Source organism: Narcine bancroftii, chromosome 2, assembly GCF_036971445.1.
Source record: "Narcine bancroftii isolate sNarBan1 chromosome 2, sNarBan1.hap1, whole genome shotgun sequence".
NCBI classification, from domain to species: domain Eukaryota; kingdom Metazoa; phylum Chordata; class Chondrichthyes; order Torpediniformes; family Narcinidae; genus Narcine; species Narcine bancroftii.
In genome coordinates, this window is record NC_091470.1 from 103,465,819 (window position 1) to 103,488,369 (window position 22,551).

The 22,551-nt window shown below is 44.2% G+C and overlaps 1 protein-coding gene across 6 annotated transcripts in view; it reads left to right on the forward strand.

Moving 5' to 3' along the window:
- Positions 1-22,551, forward strand: part of LOC138754049 (FHF complex subunit HOOK interacting protein 2A-like) — a 103,134-nt gene that overhangs the window by 16,426 nt on the left and 64,157 nt on the right. The window lies entirely within an intron of this gene.

Below are 22,551 nucleotides of genomic sequence, written 5' to 3' on the forward strand. Positions count from 1 at the left end.
AGTAGAGGGGGGAGGCAGAAGATGGCAAGGCAGAAGATGGAGGAAGGAAGAGGGGACAGCAGCAACGGAGGGGGGGGTGGGGTGATGGTAGAGCTGTGTGGGTGGAAGGACAGGGAAAGGTGAGCAGGTTTAGTGGTGTGGTCCCACAGGCACAAGGTAATAGGTAGTTCAGGGAAGGAGGGTTATTTCAACCACAGAGAGAGTGGAGGAGTAGGTAAAGAAGAGCTGGAAACAGTGGAATGGTTGTGGGAGTTGAAATGGTTGGCCGCAGGAAGCTCACACACAGAGCGTAGGTGTTCGGTAAAGTGGTCACCCAACCTGCATGGGTCTCACCATTGTCGAGGAGGTTACACTGAATGCAGTGTACCAATGTAGGGGAGGCATCACAGAGCACTTGCCCTCTGTGTGCGGGGGTCCTGTTTTACTGTCATTTTAACTCCCCAACCATTCCAACAGTGACACAAGTCGCCATGTAAAATGGGGTTAACCTGCCATTTTGCCCAGTTAGTGCTCCACTCACAAGGCAGCGTCGTCCAAAGTCAACCGTGTCGCTGCCCTACCTCGGAGATAGTCCGGGAACCCAGGACGCGCCCACGGGCGGCTTGAACAGCCGAATGGCCGACCTGGTTTCTCCTGTGATGTCAGCGCTTGCGTCACAGGGAATCTCCTGGGGGAATTTCCTGCCACGATCGTGGGTGGGGGAGGGGAGAGAGCAGTTGCTGCCGCGGGACCCGGAGTGGAGAGAGAGGGGCCACAATCAGGGGCAGTGAAGTAGCTGCCATGGGGTGGTGGGGGGAGAGGTTGATGTCGTGGGGTGGTGCCACGATCAGCGGGAGAGGGGGAGAGGCAGGGTGGGGACTGACGGGGGAGGGGGGGGTGGTGGGCAGGGGAGACATCGATAGTTCCCCTGAGTGCATGCCGCGTCCCTTCCCGCTGGTGCGGGATCCCCTTAAATCGCCAGGTTGGTGATTTAATGGGTCGATTTCCCCCTGCAGCTTAAAAGGTGCTGGAAGCACCTTGGCCCCACTAATCGCACCTGGATCCCAGGAGGGCTGCCCAGGTGCTGCAGCTTTAAAGCACCTACTGTGGTTGAAACAACCCTCCCTCCCTGACTCATCTAATACATCCTGCTTGTGAGACCTTGCTCCTCCCCCACCATTTTGTTCGGGTCCCTGCCCACATTTTGCTTGTACCTTGATGGGCCGAAACATTGGTTATGTATCTTTGCTACATAAAAGGATGCTGTCTGACCTGCGGAGTTTCTCCAGCATTGCGTTTTTACTTACAGTGACTGGTCTCTCCGCGGCCCCATCCATTTTAAAGGTAAGGGTAAATGTAAACTTGAGAAACAACACATCATATTTCTCCCGGACAGCATGAACAATGATTTTTTTCCTTTAATTTTAGGCAACCCCACTCCCATCTTATTTCATTGTTTCCATCTTTTCTTCACCTATATAGAATATATACAGAATTCTATATACTATATAGAATATAGAAAAAGTACAGCACAATACAGGCCCTTCGGCCCACAAAGTTGTGTCGAATGCTGAAACGAGTGAGTGTATTCATTATTCGTTTGTCAGCTGTGGTAAATTGGCGCCGTTACGAGTGAGGGTCACTGTACCTTCGAATTTAAAATGGGACGAGGATAACCCCCTTACAGGAGCAATTGGGGAGGTCAGACTAAAGTCCCCCCCCCCCCCCCCCCCCATTTTTATTAATAATGCACCAGTGTGGTTTATGATTCATGAAGCGCTTTTTTTCTGCCCTCAGCGTGACGGGTCAGTAGACAAAGTACGGTTTACTTGTGGAGCGTCTTCCAGAGCAAATGCCTGTGTAGTGGAGGATGTCTTAGTGGATCCAGGTGGTAATCTACCATCTGTCTATTAACCTCTGACTTTTCTTTCCCCACCTCCCTTCCCAACGGTTTCTCCCTCTACCTGTCTCTCCACCTCCCACACCTTGATGAAGGGCTCAAGCCCAAAACATTGCTTGTGTGTCTTTGCTCTATAAAGTGCACCGCTTGAGTTTGTCCAGCATGGTGCTTTTGCTACAACCACGGTATCTGCACACTTTCGACTCCCACACCTTGTCATCTCTCTGGGTCCCTCCCCCATCTTTTATACAGGTGCTCCTCAACTGACCATGGGGTTACGTTCTGGCTAACCCATCGTAAGTCGAAAAAGAAGTCTGCACGTACCAATTTTTAAATCATTAAATTTTGAATACCTTTTTTCCACATTGAGAGAAAAAAAAACATTAACGTGCACTGCTGAAAGCGCAGTGGGTATGAAGAATGTTTGAACTAAAGTTAATTGTTAAAGCGACAGGGTCATCAAATTCACTCTCTTCTGATAATGCTCGAGAACCGCTCATAGGATGCACTGCCTCATTGACACTTGTTGAAGGCGCTGGGGTCTCGACCCTTGTTCATGGTTTAACAGGGCAGTCTTCTTCAGTACTGGACAGATTGCTTCATCGCCCAGCATTGTGGGAGAGTAGCATACCGCACATCACGAGTGCGGGAACAGATCGGAATTCAAAATTGAAAGTACGGATTTGAACTTTGAAAATCGTACGTTGGACCATCGTAAGTAGGGGAGCATCTGTATTAGTAATTTCTGGCTTCATCCTGAGGAAGGGTTCATACTCGAAATGTTTCTCCCCAAGGATGGTTTGGGCTTGCTGGACGTCTCCAGCAATCCTTTGTCTGAAGACAGATTTCACCACTTCTGTTCATGAACATTTGTTTACTGTTTGTGTTAATCTCATGCTGGCCAAAAATCCTAACATAATACATGCTAAGTCAATCATGCGCCTCATAATGTCCGTTCGGGCAACGTCCGACTGCATAGACATCTCTTCAGAATTAATTGAAGTAAGCATACAATGCTGGAGAAACTCAGCTGGTCAAACAGTGTCCTTTATGTAGTAAAGGTTAAAAAATAGATAACCGACGCTTCGGGCTTCAGCCCTTCATCGAGGTGTGCAAGAATGTCAGCAAAAGAATAGGGAGGGTGGGGGAAGAGGGAGCAAAGGCAGGAGGTGATAGGTGGAGAAGGGACAGCAGTGATCAGGGAGAGGAGGGATGGCTGGGCGAGTGGAGGGGCACTGGAAAGGAGGAGGGGGTTTTTAAAAAAAGGCGAGCAGGTTAGCGGAATCCAGAGACGTTGATGATAATGCCATCCGGGAGGTGGGTACCCAAGACGGAAAATCAGGTGTTGTTCCTCCAATCTGTGGGTGGTCTGGGTGAGATAGTACACAAAGGCCATGGACAGACATGTGAGCCTGGGAGTGTGACTCAGAAATGAAGTGGTTGGCCGCTGGGAGGTCGATGTGATTGTGAACGGAGGGGTGGTATTGAGCGAAGCGATCTCAGCCTGCGACCATTTTCTCCGATGTACACCTTGCTGACGGGCTCAAGCCCCAGACGTCGGGGATGTATAGTTTCTCCAGCATTTTGTGTTTTACTTCAACCACAGTGTCTACAGATTTTCGTGATTTTCTTTTCTGTTGTAATTGAAGTCACTCGGTGATCTTCGCAGTTTCAACCACTGTCTGTCATTACTGCAAAATGCTTCTTGTCAATGTACACTGACAGAACTGCTGCCACAAGACTGAAGAACTCTGGGCATCCAGTAGAGGTGTTGCAGAAAATGAGCCCGAGTCCATGACTCCAGGCACCATGTCCCAGGACAAAATTAATGATGTCTGAAGCTGTGGCCCAAGCAGGTGGGGTGGAAATGTGCTGCAACAATTATTCTCATGCAGGTACCAAGTGTAGGTGTCACGGAATGGTTTACTCACCCCGGCAGCCACGCCACTTTCAATCACCTGCCATTAGTATATAATCTGGTGTTCGCACAACGTCCAAATCACATAGCGTTTTTTCACAGAATGTTTTGTGGACGTTAAGCGACACACGACTGTAGTTTGAGTTCCCTCCACCCTCGCGCACATGCTGCACCCCCCCCCCCCACACACACACGAGGTAATGATTTACCTCATCCCCTCGCCTGCCACTTTTTTTGCCAGACGGGCGGTGGCAAGTCAATCATTTACTCTTCAGAAGAGAACACTACAGGTCTCTGTCCAGAGCGGTGATGCCCCTTTCCCCCGTGGACGTCCTCTGCCAGTTGAAGTTCCTGCTTAGTCCTGGACGTGTTTTGGGAGATAAAAAGCAACTTCCGAACAATAACCTGGCAGCGAAACCCTCAACATCTGCTGGAGACTAATAATGGTTTGGAATCCACAGGTATCTGAGTATTTTGCTGGCAGCTGTCACAATGTTTACAGTTGAGTCTCTGAGCTTGGGGGCGAAAACCCGCTCTTGACCATTGGCAGTAACTGTGCGGAGATGTCAGAATGTGGGCTTGGCGTGAATCCAGTGATGGAGATGTTCCCACCTGAATGTTTCACTTGCCATGGACTGCGCCGCGGGGCTGAACACTGCTTTCTTGGCAGAACAGCTGGCCTTTGACAGGAAGAGGGAGACAAAGGGAAAGCGGGGATCAAAAGCTTTTGAAAGCATGCATTAATCACACGGGAGCAAAGAAACATTGCGTGGGACTGAGGCTCGCATCGAATATCACATTGGAGCACAAGATTTTATGGAATCTTATCTCTGTATTTCATTTGTTTATAAATTGTGAATGGATGTTTCTTAAAAATGTTTTGTACCTTAAGATGAGTTGTTCATGCTATTCAGACCATAAGACATGGGAGCAGGCTATTCAGCCTATTGAGTCTGTCCCACCATTTAATCGAGCTGATCCATTTCCCCTTCTCAGCCCCACTGCCTGGCCTTCTCCCCATAACCTTTGATGCCCAGACTAATCAAGAACCTATCAATCTCTGTCTTAAGTATAGGTATACCCTGCTTTACGAAACTAGAACATTTCTATGAAACCTTTTATAAGCCGAAATGGCGCAAATCGACGACCCATTGGAGGTTATTTTCGTAAAAGCGAAAACCCATTCAAATCTTTTCGTAAAAGCTAACACGGCTTTCTTTGTAAAAGCGAATTTTGGTTATTCGAGTATTCGTAAAGTGGGGTATACCTGAACACCCAAGGATCTGGCCTCCACAATGCCGTGTGGCAACAAGTGCCACAGATTTAACAACCTCTGGCTGAAGAAGTTGCTCCGCCATAGCGGACGCACTTCAATCCTGAAGTTGTGCCTTCTTGTCTTGGATTGTCCCACCGTGGAGCTGTTCAGCTGTTATGACTGTGGGTTGAAGTTCCACGGGTTGGCTTCTCTCCTTTATGAAAGAGGCAGGGCTGAGTGAAGAATGCGGTATCGTCAGGGAGCGGGGACCATCCTGCTGTTTGCGTAGCCCATTGTTGGGGATTCAGTGCTGATAGAAGCGGTACTGCATTACCGGGGGAAAAGAACAACCGTTGCAGTCATCACTGGGTCGGAGGGCAGGACTCGGTCGTGGAGGGACAGCAGTGGGAGAATACTGCTTTGCTGAAGGCAGCATGACCAACACAGTGATACATTAAGGGGGTGTGAGATTTTACAGAGAAAGTTCCACCTCTCTTGGCAACCACTTTACCCTACCATCCTTTCTCTGTCAAACCTATCCAAAAAGCTGTGCAAGTGGTCCCGAAACATCCTTTACATTTCTCCCCCCACCCCCCGAGATTGTTCCCAATTGACGTTCCCAACTTCCTGCCTAATACAATTGTAATTAGGCCTCCCTCAGTTAAATAGATGTCTGTCTCCTGACCAGATTAATTACCCAGTACAGGTTGAACCTCTATTATCTGGCCCTCTGTGGTCCAGCACGTTTTGAATCTGCTGCCGTTAGAACAAACGCCTTGCAGGTAGCGCAGGACTCAAAACCCCGGTCCTGATCGTTGGCGTTGTAAAGGTTGAACCTGCCGCGATCGGGACCGGGGTTTGAGTCCCCACACTGTCTGTCAGAAGTTTGTACTAACATCCCGATTGCTGGTGATGTAAAGCCGTTGAGCTCACTGCAACGCTTACCATGCTGTCCCACAGTATTATTTCCTGTTTTAAGCTTTGTTCTACATTTGTTATCTTTACATAGGGGGTTCCTTTAGGGGTCAGTTTCTATTTTCCGGAGTTTTCTGTGCTCCAGCAATGGCCAGGTCCCGACATCTCCAGATTAAAGAGGTACAACCTGCACTAGATCCAGAAAGGCCTCACCTCCAGTTTGCTGGTCCACATACTGTGCCAGGAATCCTTGGACACATTGGACAAATGTTTCCCCATCTGAACCTTTGGCCTTTAGGAGGTGCCAGGCAATTATCACCCATGACAACAACCCTATTATTTTTGCACCTTTCCAAAATCTGCTGTCTTACCTACTTCTCAGTGTCTATTTGGGGGCTGAAAGACTATACCTTCCTGTTTCTTACATCTACCCACACTGACTCAATAGGCAATCCCTCCACGTTTCCCCACCCCGCCCCGCTTTCTGCAGCCCTGATTAGCAATACCACTACCCCCCCCCCACCTCACCTTTATGTCCCACCTTTTGAAACATTGGAACATGGATGAAGTGTGAGATGAGGCAGCGATACCTGGGAGGCAATGAGATGTTCGTCTGGTGTCTCACTGTCCCTGCGCTGAATGTGGATCCCTGAACATCATCTCAAAGTAGAGATTTACCCAATCGCCTTCATCATAAACGTGCTGGAGAAAGTCGGCAGCATCTATAGGAAGTAAAAGGCAGGCAACATTTTGCCCAAAATGCCTTTACTCCCTCTGACCTGCCGAGTCTCTCCAGAATGTTTGTTTATTGCACTCGACCCCAATGTCTGCAGACGTTCCTGGTTCATCATTGCGCTGAGCTTGCTATATGCAGATTGGCGGCTGCATTTCTACCCGATGAAATGCATTTCTTTGCGCTGACCACGATGCCAAATGACACATTTCCCACCTGGCTGCGCGTGACTCGCATCCTTCCATCCTCCGCCTGCTCAGGCTTCTGCTTCCACCGTTACTTCTGGCAGCTCGTTTGAGGCAACCACCGCTCTCTATCTAAAAAATGTTTCGCACATCTCCTTTCATCTCAAGTATATGGAATTTCCTCGACTGGCTGAGGAATGGCAGATGGCATTTTATTCCGATAAGTGTAACGTGTTGCATTCTGGCAAGTCGAACCAAATGTTATGAGCAGGGCTCTGGAGAGTCTTGTATAGTAGTGGGATCTAGCAGTGCCAATTTCTCTGGAAATGTTGACACATGTAGATGGGATAGAGAAGAAGGCATTTGGCATACTTCATCAGTTACGTTACGAGGTCCAAGATCTAGCTGAGACCACATGTGGAGTATTGAGTGCAGTTTTGGTCACTCTTAAGCTGGACAGGGATATGAACCAAACACCCCTAAATCTCAAACAATTATGAAATGGAGAACTGTACAGGAAGAAAGAGTCTGGTGTCAGTATAACAATCTCTCCCTGGAGGTCATCAAAACAAAGGAGCTGCTCATTGACTTGCGTGAAACAGTGGGAAGGGGTACAGGTTGGGCAGACAAAGCAGACATGCTGAGATGGAAGAGCTCGGGTTCTCAGGAGTAAATATCACAGAGAACCTGTCCTGGCTCAACACGTTGATGCTCTGGCCAAGAAAGGGCATCCTTGGAGGCCTCAGGAAATTCGTTTGTCCCCGAGGTCTTGCCAACTTTTATAGATGTACCGTGAAAAGTGTTCTGTCTGATGCTTCACAGCTCAGGAACTGGATCTGCTCTGCCCAGGACTGCGGTTCTGCAGAGAGTTGTGAACACAGCGCAAGCCATGGTACAAATCAACCTTTACTCCCATCAACTTTCAATATCTCTCATTGTCTCGGGGAAAGATGCCAACACCTTACAGCCATCACACTCTTTCCCCCTTCCATCAGGCAGGATACACGATCAGTTTTTTTCCTGATGTTATCAGATCCTTAACTTGACCTCTCATTGGTACAATGCACTATTTTTTAATTGTAATTTTCTCCATTCCTTGCACTTTAAATTTTTTTTTGAAGACAAACAGCACAGTAGCAGGACCTTTTGTCCCGTGAGCCTGTGCTACCTAATTACACCAAATCAACCTACACCAAATCAAAATGTTTTTTAAATGGTGGGAGGAAACGAGCACCTGGAGGAAACTCACCTGGGACAAGCTCAGGCTGCAATGCATGAGTTGGGCTGAATGGCCTGTTACCGTGCAGTATAGCTCAATGACTGCCCTATCCATGTAGCTGTCCAGATACCTTCAAATGTCCCAACGATACCCATCTCTACCTCTTCCTCTGGCAGCTCATTCCATGTACTCACCATCCTTCGTGTGGAAAGGTTGTACCTCCTTAAAACTCTTCCACATCATTCTTAAACCTTTGCCCTCTTCCATCCAGGGAACAAATGTGACCATCATCTTTTCTTCATAATTTTTTAATATATTTTTGTGAAGTTAACTCTTGTCTCCTTTGGCTTCAGGGAGAAACATCCTCATACATCTGCTTAAAAGCCCTCCAGGCCCAGTAACATCAGTGTGATTTTTTTAGGCACCCTGTCCAGTTTAATGATATCCTTCCTGTAACAGGGGGACCAGAAATGCGCAGCATTCCAAATCTCTGATGGCCTTGCATAGCCTCACCAACTTCTTGTCCAGCCACAGCATGAGTCTCCATTTTGAGTCAATGACTGATGGTGATAAACTCTGCCCACTGGCATTGCCATGTTCAGGGAATTATGTCCCTGAACCAGGAGGTCATCCTTACTCATTGCCACCCAGATCACACTCCCTCCTTTTCCTCTCACTATCATTCACACCCTCAGTCCTTCACTCTGTTCCTCTCCATCCGTCAGTCCATGACTCCATCAATCCTGCATTCCCTTTGTTCATCACTCCCTGTCACTCTCCCTCCCTCTATTCCTTCCCTCCCTCAGCCCTTCACTTTCTCCATCCCTCAGCTTTCCTCCCTCCATCATTCACTCCCACCTTCAGCACTCCAATCCCTTCCTCACCCTCCCTCTCTCAGCTTTCCACTCCCTCAATTCTCCACTCCCTCAATTCTCCACTGTTCCTCCCCTCAGCCCTCCACTCCTTCCCTCAGCCTTCCACCCCTCCCTCCTCAGCCCTCCACCCCCTCCCTCCCTCCCTCAGCCCTCTACCCCTCCCTCAGCCTTCCACCCCTACCTCCTCAGCCCTCCACCTCTTCCTCCTCAGCCCTCCAACCCCTCCCTCAACCCTCCATCCCCTCCCTCAGCCTTCCACACCCACACTCCCTCAGCCCTCCACCCCCTCCCTCCCTCAGCCTTTCACCCCCTCCCTACCTCAGCCCTCCACCCCCTCCCTCACCTTCCACGCCCCCACTCAGCTCTCCACTACCTCCTCCCTCCCTCAGCCCTCCACACCCTCTTCTTCCCTCAGCCCTCCACCCTCTACCACCTCCCTCCCTCCAACTTCCCCGTAACCAGGTGCCGAGCTTGGGCCAGTGCTCGCGTCGTTGCGCCGCCGCCGCTGCCCAGGCCCGGAGAGAGAGGCCGGTCCCCGCTCCGACATGCTGGGCAGGCTGAGTGCGCTGCTGCAGCAGGCCGTGGAAACGGTAAGAGGCGGCGGGGAGCGGGGCCTCGGACCGGGGAGCTTGGCGTGAGCCGTCGGGCGGAGCGCCGAGCGGAGGGCGAGGATCCGGGCCCGAGTGGGTGGGCGGCGAGGAGGGGACAGGTCCGGGGGGCCGAGGCTGTGCCGGGAGAGGCCGGGTCCGGATCCGGGGCGGGTGAGGCCAGGTCCGGGTCCGGTGAGTCCGGGTCTGGGGTGGGTGAGCCCGGATCCGGGTCGGGTGAGTCTGGGGTGCGTGAGGCCGAGTCTGATCTGGATCAGGTGAGCCCAGGTCCAGTGAGTCCGGGTCTGGGGTGGGTGAGCCCGGGTCCGGTGAGTCCGGGTGTGGGGTGGGTGCGCCCGGGTCCGGTGAGTCCGGGTCTGGAGTGGGTGACCCCGGGTCCGGGTCGGGTGAGTCTGGGGTGGGTGAGGCCATCTGATCTGGATCAGGTGAGCCCGGGTCCGGTGAGTCCGGGTCAGGGGTGGGTGAGTCCGGGTCAGGGGTGGGTGAGTCCGGGTCAGGGGTGGGTGAGTCCGGGTCTGGGGTGGGTGAGCCCGGGTCCGGGTCGGGTGAGTCTGGGGTGGATGATGCCGAGTCTGATCTGGATCAGGTGAGCCCGGGTCCGGGTCGGGTCCGAATCCCACACTGTCTTCCTATGTCTGCGTGGGTTTACTCCGGGGGCTCCAGTTTCCCCCCACCATTCAAATAAACGATCTTCGGTGTAGGTTAATGGGCTGTAATTTGGGCAGCACGGACTCATGGGGCCGAATTGGCCTGTAACAGTGCTAAATGTCTAATTTAAATTTTAATGTAATTTAAAATTTATCCCCATTCTCTGCCTCCTGCCAGTCTTCTCCCCATGCTGGTATTTTTCCAGTAATACAGTACCATGGGCTCTTAGCCTGTTTAGCAGCCTCCTGTGTGGCATCTTGTCAAAGGCCTTCTGAAAATGCAAATAAACAACATCCACTGACTCTCCTTTGTCAGGAAAGGTTTCCCCTGAAGGAAACCATGCTGACTTCTTCCTGTTTTACTGTATGCCTCCATGTGATCTCAACCTTAATAATGGATTCTAACATCTTGGCCACCACTGAAGTCACAACAACCAGCTTTTGCCTCCCTTCCTTCTTAACATTTGCAATCTTCCACTCCTCCTGAACCATCCAGAATCCAGTGATACTTGAAAGATCACCTTCAAAGCCACCTCAATCTCCCCATCCACCACTTTAAGAACCCTGGGGTGTAGTCGATCAGGTCCACCTTGAGACTTTTCAACTTCCTTGGCACCTTCTTGTAAATAACGTTGTCACCCATTTCTACCCTTTGACACTCACAAACCTCTGGCACACTGCTGGCATCTTCCATAGTGAAAACTGACGCAAAATACTTGTTGAGTTTGCCCGCTATTTCCTTGTCCCCCATTACCATCTCCCTATCGTCATCCTGTGCCTTCTGAGTTAAAGTCAGAAACTCCAGCCGCTGCTGCTCTACTGTCATCCCTGCTAGAATCTGATTCCAGTCAGCATTGGCCAGCTCCTTTCTTATACCTCTGTAGACTCCTTTAATCCACTGGTATACAGACACCTCAAAATATAGGGTGAATTCTTTCATAATCACGATCAATGTCCCCAAAAGGTTCCTGTAAGTTCCCTTATCAAAGCTGGGTCATTCCACAATACTCAAGTTGGCTCAGCCACAAGCTGATCTAAAATTCTGTCCTGCAGGCATTCGATAAATCCCTTCTTGTAGGATCCAGCACCAACCTGATTATCCCATCAAAAACTTGCATATTGAAATCCCCCATGTCACATTGCCCTTTTCTATTTCCCTCTGCAATTTGGGCGCCTCCTCCTGGCTGCTGTTGTGAGTAGGTCAGGGTCTTTTTACCCTTGCATGTTTATTCACCCTCCCCACAGGATTCTACATCTTCTGATTGATCCTGTGCCTCCTCTCTGCAAGGATTTGATTCCATTCTTTACCAATAGAGCCACCTCATTCCCCCATGCCTGTCCTGTCGGTACACCGTTGATGCTCAGCCACAACTCAACATCAGACCTTCCAATTTCCAGTTGTGTGACAAGAGCATCTACCTTATTTCTTGTACTGAGTGCATTCAGGGCGGCACGGTTATTGCAATGCTGTAACAGCGCCAGGGATTTGGACTGGGGTTCAAACCCCGCACTGTAAGGAGTTTGTATGTTCTCCTCATGACTGTGTGGAATTTCCCCCCAGGGGCTCCATTTTCCTCCCATGCTTCAAAACGTACTGGGGTTGTAGGTCAATTGGGTGTAATTGGACGGCAGAGGCTTGTGGGCTGAAAGGGCCTGCTACCATGCTATATAGAAACATAGAAGATAGGAGCAGGAGTAGGTCATTCGGCCCTTCGAGCCTGCTCAGCCATTCAATGAGATCATGGCTGATCTTTTTTTTTAAATTTTTTATTTTTCACACAATAAATCACATTAACCATGATACACACTTTTTCCTTTTCACACATATGCAGTGCCATTTTCCCCCTCCCTCCTCCCATCCCACCCTCCCTACCTCCCCCCTCCCGTCCATTTAAGGTATAAAATCTAGGATACATTAAACCAGTCAGACAATGTTGTCATTCAATAAAAATACACTAGAAATTCCACTGAGTCCATTCTTTTCATTTCCTTTTCCTTCCGTTAACTTAGGTAGTGATTGTCCCCGGTAGGTTTTCGCTATTGTGTTTAATGTAAGGCTCCCATATTTGTTCGAATATTTCAATATTATTTCTTAAACTATATGTTATTTTTTTCTAATGGAATACATTTATTCATTTCTATATACCATTGTTGTATTTTCAAATTATCTTCCAATTTCCAGGTTGACATAATACATTTTTTTGCTACGGCTAGAGCTATCTTTTTTTTTTTTTTTTTTTAAAATTTTTCACACCATAAATCACATTAGCCATGATATACACTATTTCTTTTTCACACATATACAGTGACTTTTTCTCCCCCCCCCCTTTCCTCCCAAACCACCCCCCCACCCCCCCCTCTCATCCATTTTAGGTATACAATCTAGGTTGCATTAAGCCAGTCAGACAATGTTGTCATTCAACAAAATTACACCAGAAATTCTACTGAGTCCATTCTTTTCTTTCCTTCTCCTTCCATCAACTTAGGTAGTGTTTGTCCCCGGTAGGTTTTCGCTATTGTATTTAATGTAAGGCTCATATACTTGTTCGAATATTTCAATATTATTTCTTAACCAATATGTTATTTTTTCTAATGGAATACATTTATTCATTTAAATTTGGTAGTTTCTTCCTTTTAATTTGGTTATGTATTCCATTAATATTTAAAGACATATAGTTCAGCGTAGCCCTTTTATATTTTGTTTATCTTCTCTTTCCGTTTTTCCATCATTACCTTTCCTCCTTTTCCATTTCTGTTTTCTTATTTTCAACTCTTTCTAAGACAACATTCCTACAACATCTAACATTTTCCTTATTCTCCTATTTCTATCTTATTTATCCCCAATCTCCCCTTCACCTCCTGAGTTGTCCTTTATCCCTTGTCGGACAACCACATCTCCCCTCTCCATTTGGATTTGCGAATCCACTCGCAAGCGTCAACTGATTTTGCAGTGACCGCTATTTCCCCCCACCCCGCCTCCCCCAGAAAAGATTTCACTTTTCATATGTCACAAAGGTCACTCTTTTAATTCCCTCCTTATTCTCTCTATTCCATTACCTTCCCTTATTAATTCTTGTCTATACTATCTATATTTTCCTCTAAGTACAGATACATTCACGTATGCACATTGTCTCTATTCACTCTTATACCTCTTTACCTGCATACATATCAATCGTGATCATTTTTACTCTCATTACCCGTCTTCATCCCTCAGTCTATTTTTGTCTTTACCCACATACATATCAGTCGTGATCATTTTAGCTCTCATTACCCGTCTTCCTCCATCAGTCTATTTTTGTAATTGTTCTGCAAATTTTCGTGCTTCTTCTGGATCCGAGAATAGTCTGTTTTGTTGTCCTGGAATAAATATTTTCAATACCGCTGGATGCTTTAGTATAAATTTATACCCTTTCTTCCATAAAATCGCCTTTGCTGTATTGAACTCTTTTCTCTTCTTTAGGAGTTCAAAACTTATATCTGGATAAATGAAGATTTTTTGCCCTTTATACTCCAGTGGTTTGTTGCCCTCTCTTACTTTTTCCATTGTCTTCTCCAGTACCTTTTCTCTTGTAGTATATCTTAGGAATTTTACTACAATAGATCTTGGTTTTTGTTGTGGTTGTGGTTTAGAGGCCAATACTCTATGTGCCCTTTCTATTTCCATTTCTTGCTGTAGTTCTGGACATCCTAGGGTCTTAGGGATCCACTCTTTTATAAACTCCCTCATATTCTTGCCTTCTTCATCTTCCTTAAGGCCCACTATCTTTATGTTATTTCTTCTGTTATAATTTTCCATTGTATCTATTTTTTGAGCTAGTAGTTCTTGTGTCTCTTTAGTTTTTTTATTAGATTTCTCCAATTTCTTTTTTAAGTCTTCTACCTCCATTTCTGCTGCTACTGCCCGCTCTTCCATCTTGTCCATTTTTTTTCCCATTTCTGTTAAGGTCATCTCCATTTTAATTATTTTCTCTTCTGTGTTGTTTATTCTTTTTCTTAAATCCTTAAATTCCTGTGTTTGCCATTCTTTAAATGACTCCATGTATCCTTTAATAAGAGCAAGTATATCCTTTACCTTGCCTATCTTTTCTTCTTCTATTTCACCATACTCTTCCTCTTCTTCTTCCTCTGGGTTGACCATCTGTTGTTTCTTTGTTGCCCTTTCCTCCTCTTCTTTCTTGTTTCTATTGTCTTCTGTGGTCTCTTCTTGCTGCAGGTGTTCTGCAGCTGTCGTTGCCGGCTGTGGAGATCGACTCCCCAGCTGGTCCCCCCTCCCGTCGGTGTGATTTTTTTCATTCGCATCGCGCATGCGCGAAGTTTCGCGCATGCGCGGTTGCGCACTTTTGCTCGGCTCTGCGAGCCATTTTTGTAGTCCATTATTTACCAACCTGAGGGAGCGGGTTTCTCTCTCCGCAGCGGGCCTCTTCGGACAGGTAAGGCCTTCACCTTTTTCCTCCATTGTCTTCTCTTCCTCTCTTCTTACCGTTGCTTTCGACTTTTCTTTTTTTGTCGCCATCTTCTTTCCACCTTTATACTCACTTTTCTGTAACTTTTATTTCTGTGCCTTTGTGTTTTCTCTTGTTTTTCCCGACTTTTCTGGAGAGGGCTGGAGTTCACCGTCCGGCCACTACTCCATCACGTGACTCCTCCCCACGGCTAGAGCTATCTTAAGAAATCTTTTTTGTGCATCCTCCAAATCAATTCCAAATTCTTTGTTTTTTATGTTACTTAGGAGGAAGATCTCTGGATTCTTTGGTATATTGTTTTCTGTTATTTTATTTAATATCTGATTTAGATATTCCCAAAATTTTTCTACTTTCTCACATGTCCAGATTGCATGAATTGTTGTTCCCCTTTCTTTTTTACATCGAAAACATCTATCAGATACTGTTGGGTCCCATTTATTTAACTTTTGAGGTGTAATGTATAGCCTGTGTATCCAGTTATATTGTATCATACGTAACCTCGTATTTATTGTATTTCTCATCGTTCCAGAGCATAACTTCTCCCATGTTTCCTTTTTTATCTTTATATTTAAATCTTGTTCCCATTTTTGTTTAGTTTTACCATTTGTTTCCTCATTCTCCTTTTCTTGCAGTTTAATATACATATTTGTTATAAATCTTTTGATTATCATTGTATCTGTAATCACATATTCAAAGTTACTTCCCTCTGGCAAACTCAAACTGCTTCCTAATTTATCCTTCAAGTAGGATCTCAATTGGTAATATGCTAGCGCTGTATCTTGAGTTATATTGTATTTATCTTTCATTTGTTCAAAGGATAAGAATCTATTTCCTGAAAAACAATTTTCTATTCTTTTAATCCCTTTTTTCTCCCATTCTCTAAAGGAAAGGTTATCTATTGTAAAAGGGAGTAACTTGTTTTGCGTCAATATTAGTTTTGGTAATTGATAATTTGTTTTATTTCTTTCTACATGAATCTTCTTCCAAATATTGAGTAGATGATGTAATACTGGAGAACTTCTATGTTGTACCAATTTTTCATCCCATTTATATAATATGTGTTCAGGTATCTTTTCCCCTATTTTATCTAATTCTAATCTAGTCCAATCTGGCTTTTCCCTTGTTTGATAAAAATCTGATAGGTATCTTAATTGTGCGGCTCTATAATAATTTTTAAAGTTCGGCAGTTGTAAGCCTCCTTGTTTATACCATTCTGTTAATTTATCTAGTGCTATCCTCGGTTTCCCCCCTTTCCATAAAAATTTCCTTATTATTTTCTTTAACTCCTTGAAGATTCTCTGTCAGTTGTATTGGCAATGCCTGAAATAGGTATAATATCCTTGGAAAAATGTTCATTTTAATACAGTTTATCCTTCCTATTAATGTTAATGGTAAATCTTTCCAATGCTCTAAATCGTCCTGTAATTTTTTCATTAGTGGATAATAATTGAGTTTATATAGTTGGCCTAGATTTTTGTTTATTTGTACACCTAGGTATCTTATTGCTTGCATTTGCCATCTAAATGGTGATTCCTTCTTAAATTTTGAGAAATCCGCATTATTCATAGGCATTGCTTCACTTTTATTTACGTTGATCTTGTAACCCGACACTTCTCCATATTCCTTCAATTTCTTATATAATTCTTTTATTGATAGTTCTGGTTCTGTTAAGTATACTATAACATCATCCGCAAATAAACTGATTTTATATTCCTTGTCTTTTATTTTTATCCCTTTTATATTATTTTCTGTTCTTATCAATTCTGCTAGTGGTTCTATAGCTAACGCAAACAATAAAGGTGATAGTGGGCAACCCTGCCGTGTTGACCTGCTTAAGTTAAATTGCTTTGATACATGTCCATTTACTGTCACTTTCGCTAATGGTCCCTTATATAATACTTTAATCCAATTAATATACTTCTCCGGTAAACTGAATTTTTGCAATACTTTGAACAAATAATTCCATTCTACTCTGTCAAAGGCCTTCTCTGCGTCTAAAGCAACTGCTACTGTTGGTGCTTTATTCCCTTCTACTGCATGAATTAAGTTAATAAATTTACAAATATTATCTGTTGTGCGTCTTTTTTTGATAAATCCAGTTTGGTCTAGATTTACCATTTTCGGTACATACTCTGCTAATCTGTTTGCTAATTGTTTAGCTATTATCTTATAATCTGTGTTAAGTAAAGATATTGGTCTATATGACGCTGGTGTGAGTGGATCTTTCCCTTGCTTTAGTATTACTGTAATTATTGCTGTTTTACATGAATCTGGTAAGCTTTGTGTTTTATCAATCTGGTTGATTACTTCCAGGAGGGGAGGAATTAATAAGTCTTTAAATGTTTTATAGAATTCTATTGGGAATCCATCCTCTCCTGGTGTCTTATTATTTGGTAATTTTTTTATTATCTCTTGTATTTCTACTATTCCAAATGGCTCTGTTAATTTATTTTGTTCCTCTATTTGTAGTTTTGGTAGTTCAATTTTAGTTAGAAATTCATCTATTTTCCCTTCTTTCCCTTCGTTTTCAGTTCGATATAATTCTTCACAGAATTCTCTAAAGTTTTCCTTAATTTCTTTTGGATAATATGTAATTTGTTTGTCTTTTTTCCTTGATGCCAATACCATTTTCTTAGCTTGTTCTGTCTTAAGCTGCCATGCTAGGATTTTGTGCGTTTTTTCACCTAGTTCATAATATTTTTGTTTTGTCTTCATTATATTCTTCTCCACCTTATATGTTTGTAGTGTTTCATATTTTATTTTTTTATCCACCAATTCTCTTCTTTTAGTTGTATCTTCCTTCATTGCTAATTCTTTTTCTATATTTACTACTTCCCTTTCCAACTGCTCTGTTTCCTGATTATAGTCCTTCTTCATCTTGGTTACATAACTTATTATTTGCCCTCTAATGAATGCTTTCATTGCATCCCATAGTATAAACTTTCACTGATTTCGTATTTATTTCAAAATATATTTTAATTTGTTTTTCAATAAATTCTCTAAAATCCTGCCTTTTAAGTAACATGGTGTTTAATCTCCATCTATACATTCTTGAAGGGATGTCCTCTAACTTTAAGGGTGAATGGTCCGATAGTATTCTAGCTTTATATTCTGTTTTTCTTACTCTATCTTGCATATGAGCTGATAACAAAAATAGGTCTATTCTTGAGTATGTTTTATGTCTAGCCGAGTAATATGAATATTCCTTTTCCTTTGGGTGTTGTTTCCTCCATATATCCAAAAGTTGCATTTCTTCCATCGATTTAATTATAAATTTGGTTACTTTGTTCTTTCTGTTAATTTTTTTCCCAGTTTTGTCCATTTTTGAATCCAAATTCAGGTTGAAATCCCCTCCTATTAATATGTTCCCTTGCGTATCTGCTATCTTCAAAAAGATATCTTGCATAAACTTTTGATCTTCTTCGTTAGGTGAATATACATTGAGTAGATTCCAAAACTCCGAATATATCTGACATTTTATCATTACATATCTCCCTGCTGGATCTATTATTTCCTCTTCTATTTTAAATGGCACATTTTTACTAATTAATATAGCTACTCCTCTTGCTTTTGAATTATACGATGCTGCTGTTATGTGTCCTACCCAATCTCTCTATAATTTCTTGTGCTCCAATTCAGTTAAATGTGTTTCTTGCACAAATGCTATATCAATTTTTTCTTTTTTCAGTAAATTTAGCAGTTTCTTCCTTTTAATTTGGTTATGTATTCCATTAATATTTAAAGTCATATAGTTCAGCGTAGCCATTTTATACTTTGTTTATCTTCCCTTTCCGTTTCTCCATCATTACCTTTCCTTCTTATCCATTTCTGTTTTCTTGTTTTGAACCCTTTATAAGACAACATTCCTAAAACATCAAGCATTTTCCTTATTCTCCTATTTAAAACTTCTTTAGCCCCAATCTCCCCTTCCCCTCCTGAGTTGTCCTTTATCCCATGTCGGACAACCACATCTCCCCTCTCCATTTGGATTTGCGAATTCACTTGCAAGCGTTAGCTGATTTTGCAGTGACCGTAACTCCCCCCCCACCCAGCCCCCCCCCAGAAAAGATTTCACTTTTCATATGTAACAAAGGTCACTCTTTTAATTCCCTCCTTATTCCCTCTATTCCATTTCCTTCCCTTATTAATTCTTGTCTATACTATCTATATTTTCCTCTAAATACAGATAAATTCATGTATGCACATTATACATATACACACATATACCTCTTTACCCACATACATATAAATCGTGGTCATTTTTACTCTTATTACATGTCTTCATCTCTCTGTTTTGTAGTTGTTCTGCAAATTTCCTTGCTTCCTCTGGATCCGAGAATAGTTTTTTTTCCATAAGATCGTTTTCGATGTATTGAACTCCTTCCTCTTCTTCAGGAGTTCAAAACCTATGTGTCTTTTTAGTTCGCAGTCTTTTGTACTCTCGTTATACGTCTTCATCTCTCAATCTATTTTGTAATTTTTCTGCAAATTTTCGTGCTTCCTCTGGATCCAAGAATAGTTGTTTTGCTGTCCTGGAATACATATTTTCAATACCGCTGGATGCTTTAGTATACATTTATACCCTTTCTTCCATAAAATCGCCTTTGCTGTATTGAACTCCTTTCTCTTCTTCATGAGTTCAAAACTTATATCTGGATAAATGAAGATTTTTTGCCCTTTGTACTCCAGTGGCTTGTTGCCCTATCTTACTTTTTCCATTGTTTTCTCCAGTACCTTTTCTCTTGTAGTATATCTTAGGAATTTTACTAAAATAGATCTTGGCTTTTGTTGTGGTTGTGGTTTAGAGGCCACTGCTCTATGTGCCCTTTCTATTTCCATTTCTTGCTGTAGTTCTGGACATCCTAGGATCCTAGGGATCCAATCTTTTATAAACTCTCTCATATTCTTGCCTTCTTCATCTTCCTTAAGGCCCACTATCTTTATGTTATTTCTTATGTTATAATTTTCCATTATATCTATTTTCTGAGCTAACAGCTCTTGTGTATCTTTAACTTTTTTATTAGATTCCTCTAATTTCTTTTTTAAGTCTTCTACCTTCATTTCTGCTGCTGCTTCCCGCTCTTCCACCTTGTCCATTCTTTTTCCCATTTCTGATAAGGTCATATCTATTTTATTCATTTTCTCTTATGGCTGATCTTAAAGTTCAATACCCCGTCCTCGCTTTCTCTCCGTAACCCCTAATTCCCTTAATCCCCTTATGTCTAATTTAAATTTAAGACCCTCAGTTCTGTATTCATCACCTTTCTCCATTTTGCTTCCATAATACTGTAGGTTAAATTCTTATCCATCTGCCTACAACTCCACCCTATTGACTGTTTATTCACCTCACAATCTCTCTGCGCCCTGTCTCAACGTATTGTATATCATCCGCCCTATTATTCTGTTACCCATTCCCCTGCCTAACTAGTTTAAACCCTCACCAACAGCTGTAGCAGACCTGCCCACCAGGATATTGGTCCCCAAGTTCAGGTGCACCCCATTCTTTTTGTACAGGTCCATTACTTTCCCCAGAAGGGATCACAGTGATCCAGAAATATGAAACCCTGCCCCTACACCAATTTTTCAGCTACATGTTCAACTGCCATTACATTCTACTCTTGCCCTCCCTAGCCCATGGAGGGCACACTTGAGGTTGTGCCATTTTGCTTTGTAAGAAATGAGAATGGGATCCGGCCTGTCGAGCCTGCTCCGCCCTTCAATGTGATCTGAAGATTGACTCATCTCCACCTTCTTGCCTTAATTCCCCTACTATGTAAAAATCTATCCAACCTGGTCTTAAATATATTACTCAGCCAGCCTCCACAGATTCTCCACGCTCTGGGAAAAGCAGTTCCTCCTCATCTCCGTCCTGAATCTACTACATCCCCTAATTCTTCCTACACAGCCTCTTCTTGATCCCCTTTAAATTTTTCTACTCTCACTTTAAATCTGCGCCTCTCTTTCACTGGCTAAAAGCCTGTGACCATTCACATTATCTCCTCATGCATTTATTTAAATTTAGACCTAACACGGTTACAGGCCATTTCGGCCCATGAGTCTGTGCTGCCCAATTTGCACCCAATTAACCTACACCCCCCCCCCCCCAGTACAGTGGGAGGAAACCGGAGCCCCCGGGGAAAACCCAGGCAGACATGGGGAGAAGGTACAAACACCTTACGGACAGTGCAGGTTTAGAATGCCGATCACCGGCGCTGTAACAGCATTGTTCTCATTGCTACGCCAAACCCTTCAGTTGCCTATGCTTCAGCTGCAGCATCCTAACTTATCCTTAAAGCTTTGGTTAAATAATGGTACAACATTAGCTATCCTCTGGCACCTCACCTGCAGCCAAGGACGTTTTAAGTACCTCTGCTACAAGGGCCCTACAAGTTCTGCACAAGCCTCCCTCAAAGGCCGGGGGAAACATGTTGTTAGGCCGTGTGATGGATTTTTTTTCTCCCATATACAGCACAATAGAAGCTGATTCCACTCAATTACACCCAAATTAACCTACAACCACTTGGGATTTTGGATGATGGGAGGAAACTGGAGCACGCAGATAAAGGGAGAACGTAGAAAGACCTTACAGACAGCGCCAGATTCGAACCCAGGTCGCTGGCACTAATCACGACATTCTTACCACAATGATGTTTATTGTCATATACATAAGTACAATGTACAAATACATTACAATTCTTATATGCTGCAGCAAAGTATAATGGTGTACGTTAATTATCCCAGCAAAGAAAGGGATAATGAATTCAAGGGGCAGACAGATAAATAAATATTCTCAGTCCCAGTTGGTGCAAGAGAAAAAGTGAAATTTTAAAAGTGCAGACCGATCATTTTGGTGGCCTCAGAGTCACTCTGGTTAGGCTAGTATGGGGAGGTTCAAGAGCCTGATAACCATTGGATGAAAACTATTCTTGGACCTTGAAGTAAGCAAGAAAATCTGCAGAGGCTGGGGCCTGGTGCAGTGCACCAAAGTGCTGGAAAAACTCAACAGGTCCCACACCATCCGCAGGAAGTTGAGGGCAGTTGACATTTCAGACCTGAGACTTTGTTCACGAGTTCTGACATCTGAATAAAAAGGTGTCGGGGGAGGAACGCCTAACGGGGAAGAGAGAATAGGTGGTAGCAGGTGGGTGGGTAGAAGAGAAAAAACCTGAGAAATGATGGGGTAGGGGGCAGAGGGAAAAGAAAGATTGACAGAAGGAGGTGGGGACCTGGAGGAAGGGAAATAGGGAGTGAGGGAAAGAAAGACTGGAGTAGGGGTTGCTGGAAACTGGATGTTGATATTTACAATGTCTGGAGACTGGCAAGACAGAATGCAAGGTGTTGTTCCTAACTTTGACAGAGTACGAGGCCATTGGCAGACATGTCGGTGCGGATTGAAGTGGTTGGCCTCTGGGAGGACCTCGCTGTTGCATGAAACAGGGCGAAGGTGCTCAAAGAAGTGATCTTCCAGTCTGGATGGGGGTGTTGGGGGATGCAGTTTACTTTTGTATGGAGCTGCTGCCTTGAGTCTGGCGCCTGGTGGTGGGAGCCGGATTATTTGAGAGGACATGGGGAGAGTCCAAGGTGGACTCTTTGTGTGCTGCATGGAATTGGTCATCAGGACTGCCTGGGAGTTGGAGTTGCTGGTTTGGAAAGTCAGGGGGGTCAGACAATCAGGGAATATTTAAATTTAGTTATACAGTATAGTAACAGGCTCTACCCGTTCACGAGCCTGTGCCACCCAAAAACCCCATTTAACCTCCAACCCATGTACGTTTTGAAGGGTGGGAAGAAACTGGAGGGAACAGAGGAAACCCATGCAGAAACATACAAACTCCTTACAGACAGTGGCAGATT